The following is an 18,518-nucleotide window of genomic DNA, read 5'->3' on the forward strand; positions in this document are numbered from 1 at the left end:
ACACATACATACATACATACATATATATATATATATATATATATATATATATATATATATATATATATATATATATATATATATATATATATATATATATATATATATATATAATATATATATATATATATTAACGTCAGGACTACGATCGCAATCTATCTGAAGACATGCAACTAGAAATCTTCAATAACAATTAGAATATAAGCGTAATCTGTGTGTACCAGATCTTTATCCAATGTTGGACATACGTGAAGAAAGCCATGTGTACTGAGTCGGAATTACTGCACCTGCTATTACGTCTGGGTCAATATGGCGTCAATGGGATAATCATCACGCTTCAGTATTGCTGACTGATTTACATTGAATGATTATTATTATTATATAAGTACGGTGTACCTTGTACGAACATATTTTCACGTTGCTGTGTAAGCCTTTAAATACATTTTAGCTTATCGTCAAGTCAACGCCTTCTCTTAACTTTATATCACCCTATCTATATTTGAAAAGAAATTTTCTGATACAATTTTCTGGCATCCAGTTTTATCCGAATGTCGCACGAATCGTGTAATATTGTTGTGGGAACCGCATAATCTTGCAGTTCCAAACACCCACGCCAATATGTCACTATTCAGATATATTTAATATTTCGCGTGTTAATTGTACCTAATTAATTGTAAACGCAAACACGTGGAATATATTCTGATATTCCCAGCACTATGTACGAAATTTCTTATGAAAGGTTTCAAACCCCGAACTTCTAAACCATAAATAAATTTGGGTAACACTAATTTAATTTTCCAAATCTAGATAATTTGCAATGTAACAAAATTACGTCTTCCGAGAAACGTAGTAACACATGGGAAAATAATCTCGCCAGCTATATAAAATTAATCAGTTGTTTGTTTCTCAAGATCAACCAATACTTTCCATGGAAAGCAGAATGACTGCATTGACTACAAGATGGAAATGACTAATGCAACAAATGAAAGAAATTGTACTATAGCAAGCTATGCAGAAGAAGAATGCGTTAGTTATAAATGCTAAATAAAGGTTTTGACATATGTATTGTGGACAGCACGCACAAAATAATTGTCTTTTACCCAGACAACCTTGTATCCCTATTTCAGTCTTGTGGTCTAGCCGTCAGGAAATTTATCATGCTAAACCGATATTTAGCTTGTCCCGTTAGTCGGGCAATTTGAGTTAAAAACCCATTGATATATTTCACTTATAAAATGGAGCAAGGTAAATCCTGAAACTTATTAAAGTATATTAATTATTGTCATGACCATAAAAAAACTACCACGTTAATTTATATTTTGTATTCCTTAATAAGACCTAGTCACAGTCGTTACTTGAACGTTTTTTTTTTTTACGAGCGTCAATAAACACTTTTCGCACATATCAAGTATAGTCTTTCTGATTTCAAATTTCGTTGTACCATAGCAAACCTTTATCTTGTAAAAATTAGTCGCAATTGAATATTTTGGAGAGGGTCGAACGTTGTCTAGCGAACTCTTTAATTTGTGTGAAATTCTGTTTAGCTCTGAAGACGTGGGGTATCTTTATGTTAATTTGTAAGATACGAATCACGCTACCCTATCGAGGGGCCCCGAGTGGCCGAGTGGTCTAAAGCGCTCACCGTTCCGGATCACTGCCATCTCACCTCTGTCTGCGTGGGTTCGAGTCCAGGGCTCGGCTAGCGTGGGTACGTGGGAAAGCCTGCCAGTAGCTTCTCGTGCGTCGGTGGTTCTTCCCTGGGTTTTCCAGGGTTCTTCCTTCACCAGTTATACTGGCCGCCATGTATAGCCTATATTGTGCTGAAAAATGGCGTTAAACCCTAGAACGACAACAACAACAACAACAATTACCCTATCGAAGTCATCGTTGAGGTATCAGTTTTAAAACGGATATATGCTAATTCGTGCCGGTCATAAAAATTTGCGTTCTTTTGCAATACTGATTTGTGCAGTTTTAAGTAACACGATTCGTACATTAACGACTTTGATTGCCCCCAGACTGTAAAGATATTGTATATTAGTTGTGTTACATGTTTTTCATGCTAACTAAATCTAAATGCTCCTTTATTATTATTGATATGCAGAATTCGTTTCATATGATATTTTGATTTTTACAATCAATAAATTCTCTCACGGTTTCACTATTGTTTATCACTTTTGGTCAAACAAACCTTTGGAATTATAATTTTCTTCAATTTTTGTTTACGTCTTCAGCTGCTATTTGAGTTTGACTGAAAGATGTAAGCCACGGTTTCTAAAATGTCACCTTTGTAGTTATTACACATTCAAAACTAATCATACATACCACGTTAGAACGTTTGTACTGAAAAAGTATTTGATTTTATTTCTGTAAGGTACGTATTATTTTAGGTACTATTAGTTTTGTGTCCTTCTATTCTGCCATTCTGCTAATGGCTTTTGAAGGTCAGATAAATTTATCGTACAGGCACAAGTTTTCACGGTGATAGATTGCAGGCTTTAAAATATTCTTGAAAGTGAGATGGTACTTCCAAATCAAATTCCAAAATATAGCCGGAACCATTGTCCTGCCGTCTTCCTAAGATATTCCTTTTCTTTTTGCGCAGATGGAGCACATCGATATATAAATTACTGTTAACCAATTTCGTCTGATAATTATTTAGTGCTAACAGTAATCATTTGATGAAACTGAATAGGAATGCCATTGAACTGTTTATTCATGGCCACAGTTATTTTTGCCCGTTTGCTAGAATTTTTAAACAAGTATGTTTTAAATATATTTAGGTTTCCTGATGATTGTTTTCTGTGTTGAGCTGACAAAAGAAGGCACTAGGTTTTGACCAGGAAATTTGTATTTGTTAATTAAGTACATTTATACATGATACTTTCAATCTTAATTGAACTTTGCCCAACCGTCGCCATTTATGGCTCTGTCGGACGTTATCTTCGTACTCATTTACCATTTTTTTCTTTTCTCGCCATTATCACAAAAGCTTTCGATGTAGAACTAATAATGCCGTTTAGTCTTTGTTGTTGGAACCAGCTTCTATGTGATTCTCGGCTTCTATGTTGCTCGCCATCAAGTATATGTATCGGAGTCAACATGGCTCTAGAGATCTTCATAGACGTTCTATTCTATGACTTCACCCTCATCCATAAGCTGTTGATCTATTTTTTGATGTCTGAGTTTGTCTAGTCTTTAAGTTTCCTATTAATCTAAATTTTGATGTTTGAGTTTGTTTAGTCTTTAAGTTTCCATCAAAGGTCTTGTAGGCGTTGAAGTGTAGATTGTCTCCGTTATTTTAGCTATCGTGTCCTGTTTCTCTGACATTTTTTCGTTCAGGTTAAAACTCACTGAAATTTGATTTATAATTGCGGCTATATCCCAATACTTTCTTCCTTGTTATCCATTGGTGAAAAATAGATTAACCTGGTGATAGCGTTTCTACATTTAATTCTTATGACACCAAACTTTTAAACTTATTAACAATAGGTAAAAATGGCATGCTTCACATACATAATTTGTTTCTTCTTTTTCTTAGCATTTAAACTTGCAAACTACCAGCCTTTTTATTTATCAGTTATCGATGCACTAAAGTTTACACGGTGGCAATAAATGTCAGTTTATTTGCCTTTGAACTCATCAGAAGTTTGATCATATTATCCGTCGGTGGAAAACCTCTGATTTGTATAGCATCCAGTTCTTACAAATATTCGCGCTTGAGCTTACCAAACGTCTCATTGTTTGTGGCCTTCTGATTGAAGTAGCACATTTGTTTTTGAATTAATTCTCGCTTGAACTTGTTAGGATTTTAACTTCGTATCTATAAACTGTTTCACACAATAATTTACTGGGAATTATTATAAAATCTTGACAATATAGCCCCAATGAATAAATATATACGTGTCTTGCACATTTACACTGGTCTCTTTATTATTTTAGCATTGAAATTATAATATTCCATCTAGTATTGTCCTTGTTTGGCATCAATCCATCTTATCTTTTCTCAAATTCATATGCAATTTTTAATTCATGACAGTTTCTATTGGTTTATTATTTCGCACAATGGTTTATGTAGGATAAATAAAAATGACTCAAGAATGCTATCTAATTGTATAAACAAATTCAGTATTTCACAGATATTGGGCTAAATAATTGTCAGTAACACAAGTGACGGTGAAAACCCATTCTAACTAAAATTGCCTGAAAATAACTACATAATTGTAACCAGTAATAGCTGAAACTGACTAGATCTTATTAACTAAACACCTATTTTCCCACTACCTAAATATATAGCTTGCCTAAGATGGTCCTTATTGCCTCCACTTGATAAGGAGGATATTGACACATTCGCATCATGTTAGAAACAAGCATATAACGAGATAGATGAAGTAAGCTAACTAAAAACATCAAGTAAATTATTGGGACTACACAAGTAGAGGAAATACACAATTACGCAATAATGTTAAAACAAACAAAACATTGTCAAGCCGAAATCCGGAAGCTAGTGAACTGAGATACACACAGCCAATAGCTCGATTTAAAATGCAAGGAGTATGTTTGAATTTCCGAATAGATTTTCATCAATCTATTTACTTCTTATAATTCACTACGTGCACAATATGGCTAATGAGCTTGAATAACGTAATCATGTGTTTACATCATCTATTTCGATCATGTGTTTACATCATCTATTTCGATCATGTGTTTACATCATCTATTTCGATCATGTGTTTACATCATCTATTTCGATCATGTGTTTACATCGTCTATTTCGATCATGTGTTTACATCATCTATTTCGATCATGTGTTTGCATCATCTATTTCGATCATGTGTTTACATCATCTATTTCGATCATGTGTTTACATCATCTATTTCGATCATGTGTTTACATCATCTATTTCGATCATGTGTTTACATCATCTATTTCGATCATGTGTTTACATCATCTATTTCGATCATGACCAGCTTCCTTAATTTATTTTGTACATCTTTATATTTAATTTTCTTGAAATATACTTTTAATCGACCTCATATAGTCATAATTGTCCAGACGCGCCTTTTAGCCTGTTAATGCCCTTAAACGATCAAACCCTCGTGGAAATGAGGCTTATTAAAGATAAAGAAAGTTTGTACTAGTATATTATATCCAATTTATTCCCCCTGTTTTATCTACTCTAGCTCCCCTCCATACATTATTATTATTATTATTATTATTATTATTATTGTTATTAAAATTATTATTATTATTAAAGGTACGATTTGATTCGAACTGGAAATGAAGATTTGCAAGGTATGTATTCTTTCCAATGTTTTTTAACCATTCACTATAGGATAAAGATAAAGGTATTGTATAGAAATCCTGTAAGATATACATATAAACATTGAAATTGTTGTTGTTCTTATAGTAGTAGTAGTATCAGCAGTAGTAATAGCAGAGTAGCATGGAAGAAGAAGAAACATTAGTAGAATCAGACTCTGAATTAGGAAAGTAAATATATAAGCAAAGAAAGAAGGTGAGAGAAATAGACGCAGCAGCAATAATAATAGTAATATTAATAGTAGTAGTAGTAGCAGTAGTAGTAAAAGAAGATATAGAATTAGTAGTAAATATCAAATAATCGAAGGAAAGGTGATAGGGATGACTAATCTTGAACCAACAGAATGTTTTTGACGCAACTTAATGTTTTTGTGGTAAACCACGTCTCAAACAGACAAAGGATAGAAGCCTTTTTCAAACTACATTGAAGTTTTGTACTTGATTGACAGTAGTTTCATATATAAGATAACGTTTCAGTTTCATTGACCAATATAATCAAATAACACAGATCTTTTCAATACAACTTCATAGTATTCAACTATGTGCGGTAGAGTTAGATAAGAATTCGTTTTATCTGTTGGCAACGTCGACAATGATTATCGCGTATTTGCATATGCGCACTTGTGCGCTACAATCACGTACACGATATGTGGAGAAAAAAAAAGATAGGCCTAATGGCCCTCTGTAGGCGTTTGGACATAAAACTAACCACGTGAACTCTTTCTTGCTACTGATAGGCCAATTTTGCCGCAATGCTTGTTTTGCCAGCCATGTTCGATAATTACGTGTGTGAACTCGAGTTTGGTTTCCGAAAGGTGTTTTGGCACGAAATCGTGCACAATATGAAGACATGTATTATTCAATGGTATCACGATAAAGTAAATTCATCGTAATTGACTTCTCTGCAGCGGCAACATATAAGCCATCTAAGCATATAGTGGAACTTAAAGTTTCGTAGTGGAACTACAAGTTTCGTATTTTAAAACCCAGTGCGTGCATTGATCATTGGCACTGCTCGATCAGGAAAAACAACTGTTGTTGAACATGATTTTACGATGGTTGAAGTGGGATCGGTTAAGTGTAATTGTGCCATTGGTCACACACTAACCTTTAATATTTTACAGAAGAATACGAACAAAGTTTGCAAGAGCAACAACGTCAACAACGAATGCTTTTGCAACAACGCGCAACTCGTGTACCCCAAACATCCGCACATGCACACCCAAAACGTGTATCACCACCTACAAAAACAAAAGAACAGGAGCAATGTAGAAAGCAGCTGGCCCAACAACATAGGCCCGAATTTTACTCACGACCAGAACAATCAGAAGGTACAAAAAACAAAATATTGGCATAATAAAACAACGAAACGTATACCTGCATCGACACAAAATCTTCATGCTGCACCCATATCAGAGCAACAACTGCGAGATTAAATCACCAAGAGAATCGCGTTGATCGTGAAACACAAACACGCATGTTTGGACTTCGATAATATCTGTGGTCTTGTCTCAGCAACAACTGTTCGTCTTAGTGTGACTGGATTTGCAACCACGATAGCCATCGTTGATGCACCAATCGGAATTGTTGTCGTGACTATATTGATAGTAACCAGTATCTCTGGTATTGCTTGCACAATAATTTCGATACAACTGCATTTACAATTACGTGTCTATTCAGAATTTCTTTCAGTGACAGAAAACAATCAGTAAACTGTGTTCGATAGCTATCAATGGTAAAATAAGTAGCACAGCCGAGTTTGAGATTGTGTTGGAAGAAATGGGAAATCGCCGACAATTCCGAGTACTTATAAGGAACCTTGAAGTTCTGGATTTACTTATAATACAAGCCTAATAAAACAGTCTTAAATATTGTGGATGCTTCAGATGCCGCCGATTGCGCAAAGTATATTTCTGGCTTGCCAGATCATGTGGGATCGAGGCTGTGACTTCAATCAGCTCCTCCGATAGGGGAAAAATGTAAAACACTGAATCTGACACTAGTAGTGTGTATGGATATAAAATATACTTGGAAATGAATGATGAGTGTGTATGGAAGTAACACATGCATATAAATGAACTATGCAAGTGTATGTTTGTAAGAAATGAATGCTATTGAATGGTGAGTGTGAATTACTGTAACATATGCTTGATAATGAATGTAGAGTGTGTATGGCTGTAACAGATAGATGAGAAATAACTGGTTAGTGTGTGACTTTTCAGTGTATACTGATGTACGCAGTATTTGGGATTGAAAGTCTATCTCATATGGCTATAACACACACACACACACACAGATATATATATATATATATATATATATATATATATATATATATATATATATATATATATATATATATATATATATATATATATATATATATATATATATATCAATGAAAAGTTAATGTCTGTAAATTAATGTGCCGAAATACATTCGATGCATTTTTGTATCTCGCAGAAATAGTTGAGGTGGTCGGAATGTTTAAGAAACGTATTTACGTTGGTCAGTAAAATATGTGTCTTTAGGATGAGTCATTCATAATGACTCGGAGATTTCCATATCCCGACATTAACCTCAGGGTATTGTCTTTACGTAAAAATCAGACAAGATACGGTTGAAACATGATCAAAGAGTAATAGTTCTCTAATCAACATGTCGGACTCTTTACATTCATAACTTGACAATAGTGCAGAGAACAGTAACTATATAATGATTACTGGCAAATTCTATTAATCCGGCATGGTCTTATCCATAGTGCTAACAATCACCATGCAATACGGCCATGGCCACAGGCTTTTCCTCATCACGTCATTAATCAATAGTTTAGCTTGACATAGAAGGACCACGTCAAACGTCTGGTTGAACATACGTCATTGTGTACGTGGTGGATAAACAATTGGTTTAATTAATAAAACACTTTGTATGTATGTATGTATGTATGTATGTATGTATGCATGTATGTATCTATGTACTTTGTTACGTGGTGGTTTAGTTATCGTTTTCTAGAAGATAATCGACCTCGGTGTTATTGCCGGGATCGAGTAAATAATAAAATAGTGTGCGAGGTGGATAAACAATTGGTTTAATTAATAAAATCACTTTGTATGTATGTATGTATGTATGTATGTATCTGAGTGTGCGTGTATGTATGTATGTAACCATGCATGCAAATATGGTCTCGAGACAAATAAAAAGTACTAGCAAATTCAAACATAAATTTGTATCTCTGATATCAAGAATGATTTTGGAAAAGTGGATGAGGTTAAAATGTCCTAAAGCATTGAATGAACATGCAGGGCTCTTTAAATGTTTGACATATTAAAAAAAATTTAAGTGACCAGCTATCGCTTGATGCGACTTTAACTTATCTGACCTAGATTCTTTGGTAACAGCATGTACAACGAACATATTTCGTATTCTATATTAACGAATCACCAGCTGTACCCAGCTGTCTGACAAACGTAAAGGGCTTTTCAAAGGACTATATTGAATAAGGGCCATTTTCTGCCCCCTCTCCAAATGTCCTTGTATTATGTATAATGTACATATGAGGTGGTTAACAGTTATTTCTGACATCAGTTTTGTGTTCATGTGTCCGTTGCCATGGTTACAGGGTGTCAAAACACCATCAGAAAATACATGAAAAGCAGTCATCTTTTCCATTTACTTCTCATCGATACTGCTTTTCCATGAGCTATTCACTCAGTTTCAAAATTGCAATATACATTTGTATTATTTTAGAGGTTATACAGCTGTATATATATAAAGTTTAGTTTCTAAAACTATTCCAAAATGGTCCATTGTAGACAAAAATAGAATATCGAACTTATACGTCAACTGAAAACTTTCTAACATATGTTTATAAAAAGATACTTAATCATACAATACAAAATCTGTTCCTCAATAAAATATTGTTTATTATTATTGAATGATGTTTAATATTATTGAATTATTTAAATGATTGTTTGGTATTATTGAATATGACGGTAAAGGAGGTGTTACCAGGGGCCTGTATGTTCACTTCGTCGCCGAAGACATGGGTTTCTTACCTTCAGTGGAAATGACAAGTGTTCTTTATCTATTATGTATTTATGTATTTTATGTACTTTTATCCTTATATTTTCATACTATATAACACATACACTACTGTGTTTCTATTTTTAGAAGAAAAAAATCAATAAATTGTCTCCCACACCCTTTGAGGTAGTCTATAGTCAAACTGTAATCTAGCTATAAACTATATATTCATCCGTAAAGATATAATATGGACATTAATAAGACCAAAAAAAAATAAATAAACTTTTAATGAACTTTTGAAAACTGTGAAATATGTTTTGGAAGTAATGGTATTGGAGAATACAAGAAAGAAACAGACTATAGGTTTTGTACTCTCTAGAGTAGATCTTTTGCGTCTATTTTTAAACCAGCACGGGAATACTGCATTACACTGACTGCATGCTGCTGTCTGTGAAATGAGAGGATGTACACGTTTATAAAGAACATATACCTATAACGAACAAATGGAAACACAATCATTTTATTATTCGTTTTGCAAATGCTATTTACCAGCACTTAAGAGTCGGCAAAGATGGTGATTTACATCGTACAAGATTCGGGGATTCATAGAATGAATGCAGCTTTAAAGAATTTTTAGGGACAAGTTTGAACATAAACTTCGATGAAAAACGAGTCAAAGTAAGTATTTTTCTACCTTTTCATCGTTTAAAATAACTATATACGACTATAATCTCTCTCTCTCTCTCCTATGCGTATGTATGCCTATATTTAATTCTTTGTAGACTCAAAACTGGGGCCCTCGGTTGGGGCAATGAAATTCAAAAACGTATATAAAAATGTTAACGAATAAAATAACGTTATATGAACATGTGTTCATGTATACCATTAAAGGAAAGCTAGTCACATTATCTCATTTACTTTTATAAGTTTACAATGGTTTCAAAAGCAATTTTTTGTGCCGAAATATTCTAAGTACTATAATACATGTAGGCCGACGTGTTCTCTGTATTCCTGCGCAAAAATATTGCGAATATCTCGCCGTAATGCTTTCTATATAACTGGACGTTCAGGGACGTGTTAAAAAGAAATCTATGCATGCAAGAGACGACGAAACATCTGATAAAATAAATGCACTCATTAAACACACATTGCCAAACAGTAGCAGTTAACCAAAACTAATAGCAAATCCGTTGCCATTGTTACAGGTTGTCAAAACACTGTAAAAAAAAGACATGAAAAGCAGTCATCTTTTCCATTTACTTCTCATAGATACTGCTTTGTCAAGAAATATTCACTCAGTTTTAAATTTTACAATATGCATTTTTTTTTATTTTTGGGTTATAAAGCTCTGCAAATAAAATTTTATTTCTAAAACTATTCCATATGGATTTATCTTAGACAAATATATATATATATATATATATATATATATATATATATATATATATATATATATATATATATATATATATAACATATACGCCCACTGTATACTACACCTAAATTACATTGACAAAAAGGTACTTAACCATACAATGATAAAAAATGTTCCACCATGAAATATTGATTAACATTATTGAACGATGTTTCATGTTATTGATTTTTTTTTGTTTTGAATTATTGTTTAATATTATTGAATGCTGTGAATATATTTAGGCATTAACAGAGACCAATATGTTCACTTCTTCACCGATTATTTTGGTTTGTTACCTTCACTGGAAATGACAAGTGCTCTTTATGTATTTTTATCTTTTTACTTTCATGGCAATATAAAACACACACGTGTTTCAATCTATAGCAGAACTAAATATAAATACCTTGACTTCCATACCCCTTGATGTAGCCTCTATTCAGTATATGATCCGTTTATGAACTATATATTTGTCCACATATTAATGTGAATGCCAAGCAATATGTAATATCCCTTACACTAACACTTTTGTAATTTTTGCATTATTTTGTAAAACATGAATGGTAATAAGTAAATGGGCCACCCCCACCCCACCCCAAAATGCATCTTATTGTTATGTTTTAGCTGTGACATCTATAATGGCGAGAACACACTTAATTAATATGTCAATGAAGCACAATAGTAGATTTCAAATGAAATGCACTGAATAAATAAGTCATCAAAGATAATAAGTATTGAAAAATAATTGAAGAGCATGTCTTAAAAATATATCTCATATTCATTTAAATGTGGAATGTATTATCATTCTCGCTTTTTAATTATCACCCAAATGACATGCCATAATAATATAAACATCTGGATATGGATGACAATTTAGATTATAAAAATATATTTTTACACACACATACACACACACATTATATATATATATATATATATATATATATATATATATATATATATATATATATATATATATATATATATATATATATATATATATATATATATAAACGGAACCAGATGATTATTGATGAGGGTATTGGTCGCGGTGTAGCATTCACTCCTTTATTGATTTACTGTTGTTATTTTCACATTCTGGAATAAATGATGCATCCTTAAGATGACAAGTTAGTGATTTTCTCTTTGTCAACTCATCATTTTCCCATCTTTTGCAGCCCAGAAACCATATGACACTTGACACGTGTGCACAACACCCTACAACCCGAGCATCAACCTTGCAGGGTCAGTACCATCATTTGATGGAATCTGTGTAATCGTTTAGGCTTGTATTGGATCCACAGTGAATGTGTTTTCTTTCTGGAGTGGCGGGACTGGATTTTTGCATGTAACAGGCCTGGAAAATCCATGCATACCATAACATCATAAAGCCCCTCATCTGTGAAGTGTTCATTTGTATAGCTTGGAGCCTGTTTGACTTGATAAATGCCCATAGTGATGTAATGCAGGTAATCAACTGAGAGCCTGGGAAAATCAGTCAGTTCATCAGTGGATGCATCAATCTTAAAGTAGATTTTGCGCTTATTCAGCAAGTTGTTCTCTTGAACCAGGATTTGAACACTGTTCGATTCCTTTGCTTTTTCAACCATCCTTCTCGCGGTCTCAGCAGTTGATGGGTCCATGTTGGCCAGGGGTGGTCGAAATTTATTCATTAATGCACAGATAATTCTAAGGAAGTCACCTATATGAGGAACAAGTGTATTTGGCACTACTTTGTCAAAAACTTCCACTGTTTTACTCGTGCATCTACCATGTGTATTACGCAGTGTATTACAAAAAGAAGACACTTCCAGGAATTGATCTCTTTTCAAGCCAGTAAGATGGAATTAGTCATCATCAGACAGGGAAGAAGGAGCATCAAAGTTAAAATATGACTTTGTTTTAATTAACTCACACACATTTTGTGAAAGTGAGGTAATGTCTGTTCTTGAAAAGTCTTGAAACTCTTTTGTTGCACTGATAGATTGTAAGGCTTCATTACTAAAGTATGAGTTTTCCAAATGAAATTTGCAACATCTACTATATGAATTTATAAATATACCACACTCTACAAAAGACTGGGTAATGGCACAGATTGGGACATTAACAAGATGATTTTGATGCCCATGTGGTATTTTACATACAACACAATGTCTGTGTGATCTTGGTGTTGATGGAATTTGAAGTTGAATTGTTTATGGGCTTTTTAAGGCAGCACTTGAAGTAGTTGGTAGCTGAAAATCTGGATCATGGTGACTGACAGATTTCTGTAATATGTACTACGGCAACTAGAGGAAACATCATCATCTTGCATTACAGGCCTTTGCAATAATTCCTCTGTATGCTTTTCTAGAATGCCTGTAAGTACTTTTGTTCTAGCTGATGGTTTTACCCTTTTGTAGCACCAGGAACATTGATATGCTTTATGCATTTCAGATTTTTGTAGAAATTAATTGAACAATTTGATTTTAGACTATTTAAGAAACCGTCACATATGACATAAAGTCTTATATAACACTCATTTATGGTTACTTTTCATTATTTTGCAACTATTCACTTAGGCAATCATATTTATTATATATTGGTACTCGAAGCCTACAACTTCCACCCACACAGTTCTTGTAGTGATGTAGCTTGAAACAAATTGTATGTAGAGTATATAAAAATAAACAACTCAGCTTATTATGTAGTAATTGTCATTATAATAGTTTCATTGTGTAATCAGTTATGACGTATAACAGAGGCCAACATTTTGTATTTCTAAATCACTTTGGTCTGAATATATTTTATGCTATATATGTTTTATGGTTAGAAAGTACACCCCACCCCCATTGTTTATTTCCCGTACAAAAAGAGGTGTGGGCTACATTTTGTTATTAATTTACTACTGCTGTTTTTATTTATTATTACTAGTAGTAGTAATAGTGATCTTGCTTTTATTCACGCAAGTTATACTTCGAATAAAAGATTTTCACCTGTAAATTTTATGGCATTTTAGTTTTTTGTTTTATTATACCTGATTAGTAAGTTTAGAAAGTTCTGAGGTGCTCTTTTAATGAAATAAAGGCATAATGTCATTACAATAAATATGCAGTAATTAGATAAGTAGATTGAACTAATAGGTATTTTGGCATAGAAGTAATGCAAATATTATTTTCACTTACAAAATCATAATTACTTGGCTTCCATTGGGACTGTGGACATTGTTCCCACTGTTTGGACAGTTTATAATTTTAACAATTGTTAATTTGTTTAGCAATTGTTAAAAACATCATTAGTGTAGTAAGCAAGTTAAAAAAATTTATGTCATTCTTTAAACGATTATTCTTGTTATGGACAAGTGTATAAAAATAAATAAAAATTAAATTGATTTTTTAATTGTGCATTAGTTTTTGTTGGTTTTGCTGAGCTGTTTCCTAATTTTATTTCAAAATAAATTCACAGCTATTCATATTATGAATATTAATTCTTAAAAAGAAAAGACAAAAAAAATTTAAAAAAAAAAATCGCTGCGTTGGAGAATTGAACTTGGTGCGATAGGTTTTCGAAATAAATGCTCAACGATTTGAGCTATTGATACTTTCAGTTATATTTGTGTATCATGCAGGTGACATTTTTTCCAAGCTGCTTTATATAACTGCAGACTATTGGTTGCTGTTTGCACATTTAATGATAGAATTGCCATTGTTACTATATGAAGAAAGACACAGTTGACAAAATTTAATGAAAAAGTACGCAGGTTGTAAACGTTATTTCCAGCAGAAAATTGACAGATTCATTTAGATGACATGTACGGAATTGCGCTGTAATAGTGTCGTGAATTAAACATTGCAAAACGGTATCGTGATGGAACTGAAGAAAAACCCTTTGTATTAATGTGTAAAATAAATAATATATATGTACTTACCCTATTATTTAAAGCATCCTTTTGCCAAAAATTGGCAACGTAAAAATACAATTTCATTTAATGTTTAATCCACTTAGTCTTTGTTCATATATAGTTCTAAATGCCCCTTCAGCGCCTCTTCGAAAAATCTTGTTCCCAATGCAATTTAGATAGAATGAAGAAACAGAGAAAGAATGGATAACATTATTTTTAAAATATCTGAATCGTTATTATTCCCAGAATTTTTATAATATAATAATGAAGGAAATAATAGAGCGCACTCTAGAAATGCGAGTCTAATGGTTCACGCGTAAAGATACTTCGGCAGGTACGGTGCAACAGGGAAAACGACATTGATACATAGGCAGCAAAATTCAAGAATTTTTTAATTTTTAGTGATTAGTGCAAACGTGAACACATGAGTTATTATGAGAACCTAAAACTTTTAATAAAAATTAATAAATCAGTGTAAATACCTTGTCTGATCAAGTCTGCGCTTATGTCTTATTTCTAGTTTCAAGTTGCTCAAATGTAGCATTTTTTCTTAAATTTCCCATACCAGACCATGTTCAAAGGTCGTATTTTGGTATGAAAAAGAAATTTATGTGCATATTTAATGCAGAATAGGGTGATTTATACATCGAATAATACAATAAGGCACAGAGTTGTGATATTTACAAGAATGTTTTTTCCCCATAAAAACGGGGGCAGAAAATGGCCCTTATTCAAATATAATCCTTTCAATGAAAAGCTGGTCAATTATATCGCTCGCGATTTGTGAGCCATTACGTAACTATGCTGCATTGGCAGCTTGTTGAGGCGTGCAGATGCAATGCTCCAAATCATAGTCGAATCTACAGCGAGATACAATTAAAACTGTCCCGGGCCATGGCTATATATTTGGCAAGGATTGTACTGAATCATGCCATGTCCCAATTTTCAAGTCATCCACTAATACAAATACGTGTCGCTTATCACAGTGCGGCATCACTGCCTTATAAATATATGTAAACTTTGACTTCCCCAATCTCAAAACCATATACACGGGATGAAAGTATAATGCGGGTTCAGATTTGGACTGTAACGTTTCACTTCTGTATTTCATGATTAAATACAATTTTCTTCGTTAAACGTGTTTAGAATGCTCGTAAATCAGAGTATAACGTTTATTTAAATTATGAATATCATCGAAAGACTGCATGGAACGACATAAATGTTTTATTAAGAACTGACGTTGAATAAGTCCTGCCCCTGTACTCTATCCAATATTTATATAAACATCGATACAAAATTATTTTCAAACCATTATATATAAATGTACTCGAATGAGTATATACGTTAGTGAAATTTAAATAAATAATTTAATGATCGAGGCAGGTATAAAAAATAATAAAAGTAAATGCTTTGAAAGAAGAACTTCATATCCTCAGTGTGTGACTAGTAACTGTACATTCAAGTGTTGTATTATTTCCAGTGATACAAAGCATTTCGTGTGTTTAATATTTGTTTGGAATGCGAATCTTTGCATTCTCAGCGAGGTAAGATGAGCCATATAACAACGTATTGGATTGCTCGAGGTGATACAGACGCTAAACCAATTTCCCACATTTCTTTCTTTTTTTTTTTTTTTTTTTTTTTTTTTTTTTACAGTTTTGCAAATAAATATCTAATGATATGCAGTTTCTATATCTTCACCACAAGTACAGGATGCATTATGTCTCAAATCGAAGGAATACATATCATTATATAAATTGCTACCGTTAATTATATTTCTTATATACATGACATAACTTTAGGCGCGTGTATAATCTTAGCCTCGGCTCTGTTTCGAAGATATAATAATTACTTTCACGGTTGATTGAACCAGGGAATGTATTCTACACACGACAAGAAGAGAGCAACATATTTTGCTTATTTCGAGTCTAGCTTTAGCAAATTTAAACAAAGAACAAAACCAGAAATAAGCGGCATATTATAGCCTCGTCTTCTAGGGATATACACGAGTGATGACTGAGTTAAATTCTCTTCCCACATTTACACAAAACTATTTTATCGCAGTATCAGATACAGTCATATGTGAATTTGATAAAAAATATGTATCAGATATTATTGAGCTGGAGACGCGTATAGTGAAATCAGAAAAGATCAGTTCATTCCGTTTACTTACAAAGAAAAGAAATGTAGAACAAAAAAATCATACTGTGGAATTCGAATAAAAATCATAAACATCTATGTAATATCAGAAAACAAGAAAAATAAGGAAACGCATGTTTATCCCGATATATCTTCAGAGCAATAATTTCAAGGCATCCCAGTATCGGAACATAAGCACTGACTTAACATTCTGTATTGATTTAGAAGTGTTGCAATTATTCGTTTAAAATTTAAATCTTTATATCTTGAAGAATGTTTGATTGGCGGTCTATTAAGATTGATATGTTCGAAATGAAATATGACAAAACACTTTCTCATCTTCCTTGACAAATGGGGTTCCAGAGAAATCAATGGAATGCTTCTTGTTATCATTAGAATGTAGTTTAAGATTAATTAGATAGTTCAAATTGGACGTCGCTTTTCTCCCGCATGAAGATTTTATAAGAAACACATATAGTTTGTACAAATTAAGTTCAATATAAAATCATAAGCTGGTCAATATCCACTTATGTCGAGTCCACATTAGTTGAACCACATGCAAAACTAAGAACGAAAAGAAAACAAGTAAAACAAAGAGACATGCTAGCTGCTGTCTGATGCATGCATGGGTATAATAATTGGAATCACCACTTTCGTTTTTAAAGATAACATGTTTGGTTTACTTTAGAAAGATAGTCTTTATTTTCTGTCTCAATATTGAAATAGTTGCTGGTGTATGCGAGTCACAATGTGTATGTATGTGTGTGCGTCGGGGTTTGTAATTAATTGCAAACAGTTTTATTCCAAGGATGCTACTCGTTGTGTATGTATATGTGTACGCGTATTTTCTTTGTTGTTAACTGAATAAAGCACTGTATTCATTTCTCAAGGACGAGTAACACACACACACACATATTTACATATATTTGGAGTATGCACATTTGGTTATAGCGCCCCGTTTAGATTTTTGAGATTACTTGTCTGATTTTTGGAATTTGGTGCAATGTAAATATTTAGCCAATTACTAGGAGTAAACGTCACGGAGTGAAGTGTTAGTGAGTGTCCATGATGCCAGGGACAGTTGTATAGTTTCTACGGCTTGAACTGCTGCCTGTACGGAAACCAAAGAAAGAGAAACCATACAGATGTGCGGTTGATATATATTTGGCAGGTTGTGAGATCTGTGGTCTTGCACTTATTAGAGTAAAATTTATGTATAGAATGGACACGTCGGGCTTCCCAACTTACAACTGAAGTTGTGTGGAAGTCTTTGGGAATTTAGGGTAAACTTATGACTTCTAGCGGGAATCGCGACCGGGTTTGACACCGCTTGGTCAAGTAAAGACCCTTCTTTTGTAACAAGGAAATGTCTGGTGGCAAGACAAATGAGATTTTTGTGGTAGTGTTGTAAGTGATTTACACAGTGTGCACTTTTTCGCTGGATAGAAGAAAATCAGGCGGCATTCGAAAAAATACGAAAAGCGCCAGTGTTGGCTGTACTGGACTTCAATCACCCCTTTATACTGGACACAAATGCGAGTGGCGAAGCCGTAGAAGCTGTCCTGTCCCAAAACATAGATGGAAAAGAAAAAGTGTGTCTGGACAGGACAGAACTCCAGTATTGTGTCTTTCGTCGTGAGCTGTTGGCCGTAGTTAAAATAGTTCCCTATGTTAAGGGACAGTTGTATAGTTTCTAGGCCGTGAACTGCTGTCGGTACGGAAACCGAACGATGAGAAACCATG

General features: G+C 33.2%; 1 pseudogene; it reads right to left on the reverse strand.

Moving 5' to 3' along the window:
• Positions 1–11,988: 11,988 nt before the first annotated feature.
• LOC149794476 (uncharacterized) lies at positions 11,989–12,530 on the reverse strand (annotated as a pseudogene).
• Positions 12,531–18,518: the final 5,988 nt, after the last annotated feature.

The sequence above is a fragment of the Sinohyriopsis cumingii genome, chromosome 8 (genome assembly GCF_028554795.1).
Source record: "Sinohyriopsis cumingii isolate HCF-2022 chromosome 8, ASM2855479v2, whole genome shotgun sequence".
In the NCBI taxonomy this organism is placed as follows: domain Eukaryota; kingdom Metazoa; phylum Mollusca; class Bivalvia; order Unionida; family Unionidae; genus Sinohyriopsis; species Sinohyriopsis cumingii.